We start from the raw sequence: 3,229 nt of genomic DNA, 5'->3' as shown, positions 1-3,229 counted from the left end.
AAACCTTTGTGGGGGTTCTTCCAGGTAAACTTTGGGAGAGAGCGGTTGCCACCAGGCTACCTGCAAAGCTACTTTGACTGTTGTTCTCCCCAACCTTGCTGTGTTCCCAGTGCAGTTAAAGAAATAGGAGGACGAGAGCTAAAAAGAAAGTTTATCAGCTCCAAAGGCAGAGGGAGCAAGTAGCTGGAGTGAGGTGGTGGACAGGGTAATTGAATTTTAACCAAGATCCAAATCAGCAAGCAGGAAACAGTAATTTACATAAGCAATATTAATCTTATTAGCATTTTATGGAGAGGAAAGAGGTGTTGTCAGAGAAAGATTTATTCTTATCAGCAGTTCTGACCTTGCTAATTGACACGAGCTTTAACTGCAAGCTGTACCTGTTCATCTCGGGAACGCTGAACCATTATACTCATGTTTCTACTGAAAGTATGCTGTACTGAATACTGCTGTATTTCTGTCATTTTTATGTGGTTCGTATCTTAGATGGAAACCTTAAATTCACACACTTATTAAAAATTATTTCAGCATAGCTCTTGATCTATTTTTAATTAAGGTAAGAGGCTCATTAACTTAATTTAAAAGCCTATTTTTAAATGTGTTAGATAAACAGAGAAAAAGCAGACTGAAAATACACTTGTATGGAAAAGAAACCAGCTTGCTTAATGAGAGGAAGTACTTTCTGTGGTCAGACAACTCACCTGGTGGTATCGGGACACTGTTCCTCAAGGTCTGAGAATTAGTCATTCTCACCATCTCTGACACTGCCTTTTTGTTTAAGGGGGTCTGCTGGTATTTTTTCATATGCTGAAGGGGGAAAATAATCTGCACTTGCCCTTTTTTCTTTTTGATTTCATGATTAGCCAGTCACTTAATTTGAAGAGCACAGAAATAAACCTTGTTTAAAAAAAAAGGGTTATTGCTGTCAAAGGATAGGTTTGTACTTAAGTCCTGATTCTGGTGATTAACTACTGTTCTGGATGATCTAGGTTTGCCTTTTTTTTTTCTCACTTGGCAATAAATGTAGTTTGAGTATTTTGTAATTGTTTCACATATACATAGTATGGATTTTTGGAAGCCTGGTCTTCAGGCAGGCAGTAGCTTCCAGAGGTAGTTTAGATTTTTGAAAGAAAAGATCTCTCTAATTTTTATTTTTACCTTTTTTTTTTTTTTTTTTTTTTAAAAATGATTCTTGTTGGCTTTAATGATGGCCTTTGCAAAGATGTGGTAGCATAAAAGTGAGCTGAGCGACCAGAGCCAGCATTGGCTCTAAGTGGAAACCTGCCTGGGCAGCAGGATGGGTGTTACATGACTGTACTGGGGCAGTGCAGCGAGCTCCTTCCTGATGTTAGCCCTGGGGAAGAGGTAATGTCAGGGGGAAGCGTTCAGAGAAGCAATGATGTGGGGAAGGAGGAGTCTGGAAGACAGGGTATGAAGTGAAGCCTACATGGACACATCAGTGCACTTGACTGCAAGCAGCAGCTTGTCAGAGAGAGGAATAGTGGAGGCTGAGACTGTTTTGCTGGGCTTAAGCCCTGATGTTACACGAGCATGGATCTCTGCAGAGGTGGATGTGCAAGGTGCAAAGGCCAGCCTTGTGTGCCCATCTGCTCATGTTGATTTATTTAGTTGCCTGACACTTTCATTAAAATGCACTTTCTCGTTAAACTAGGCTATCCCAAACTCAAGGACTTGCAGAAAAATCTGAACTGCAATTAATTATAATTGGAGCAATTGTAGAAATACAAACCCCTCTCCTGTGTTACATCAGCTTGCAGCTATCTCATACTGATCATCTTTTATTATTATTTACTGATTATTGTTATATTGCTGTGACTCGAGCATCCCCCAGTAGTGACAGCACACGTCCCCTTCCCTCAGAAGCAGGCAGAAAGCGCAGGGCAGGAGAGCTGAGGGCAGACACCTCCTCCCAGCTGGGCATGGTGCTGGGAGCCAGGACCTCCAGAGGGTAGTGGTCAACAGCTAGATGTCCAGATGGAGACCGGTGACGAGTGGTGTCTCTCAAGGGTCTGTACTGGGACCAGTACAGTTTAATATCTTTATCAATTACATACACAGTAGGATCGAGTGCATCCTCAGCAGTTTGCACATGACACCGAGCTGAATGGCGCAGTTGACATGCGAGAAGGATGGGATCTCGTCCAAGGAGACCTGGGCAAGCTGGAGAGGTGGGCCTGTGAGAACCTCATGGAGTTCAACAAGGCCAAGTACAAGGTCCTGCACCGGGGTTGGGGCAACCCCCTGATATCAATACAGGCTGGGGGATGAAGGGGTTGAGAGCAGCGCTGAAGAGAAGGACTTGGGGGTACTGGTGGATGAAAAGCTGGACATGAGCCAGCAATGTGCGCTTACAGCCCAGAAGGCCAACCGTACCCTGGGCTGCATCAAAAGCAGCGTGGCCAGCAGGTCGGGGGAGGTGATTCTGCCCCTCTGCTCCACTCTGGTGAGACCCCACGTGGAGTGCTGCGTCCAGCTCTGAAGCCCTCAGCACAGGAAGGACGTGGAGCTGTTGGAGCGGGTCTAGAGGAGGGCCACAAAAATGATCTGAGGGCTGCAGCACCTCTCCTATGGGGACAGGCTGAGAGGGTTGGGGTTGTTCAGCCTGGAGAAGGCTGCAGGGACACCTTATTGCGGCCTTTCAGTACTTAAAGGGTGCCTATAGGAAGGATGGAGGCAACCTTTTTAGCAAGGCCTGTTGTCACAGGACAAGAGGTAATGGTTTTAAACTAGAGGAGGGTAGATTGAGACTGGATATTAGGAAAAATTTTTTTACTAAAAGGTTTGTCAAGCATTGGAACAGGTTGCCCAGGGAAGTGGCGGAGTCACTATCCCTGGAGGTGTTCAGAAAAGATGTAGTCATGGCACTTTGGGACATGGTTTAGGAGACATGGGGGTGTCGGGTTGGTTGGAGTGGATGATCCTAGAGGTCTTTTCCAACCTTAATGGTTCTATGATTGTTTTTTAATAAGTTTAATTTTTATATTAAATTATAGGGTATATAAAAATAAGCTAATATAGAAGACATAAGTATTATTTTAATATGTTAAAAAATCCTTTATTTCCATTAAGGAGGTGTTCGAGTGTGGGGGAGGGGTGTGGGTGTGGGGGGGAGGTGGGGTGCAGGTGCCCACGGGCCCGGTGCCCGCCCGGGGTAGGCGGGAGGCGGCGGGAGCAGCAGGGGGCGGGGGCCGGCCCGGGCGCGGCGGGG

This window comes from Phalacrocorax carbo, chromosome 2 (assembly GCF_963921805.1).
Source record: "Phalacrocorax carbo chromosome 2, bPhaCar2.1, whole genome shotgun sequence".
Taxonomy (NCBI): Eukaryota; Metazoa; Chordata; class Aves; order Suliformes; family Phalacrocoracidae; genus Phalacrocorax; species Phalacrocorax carbo.
The sequence above is the reverse complement of the archived record's forward strand: the minus strand, read 5'-3'. Positions refer to the sequence as shown.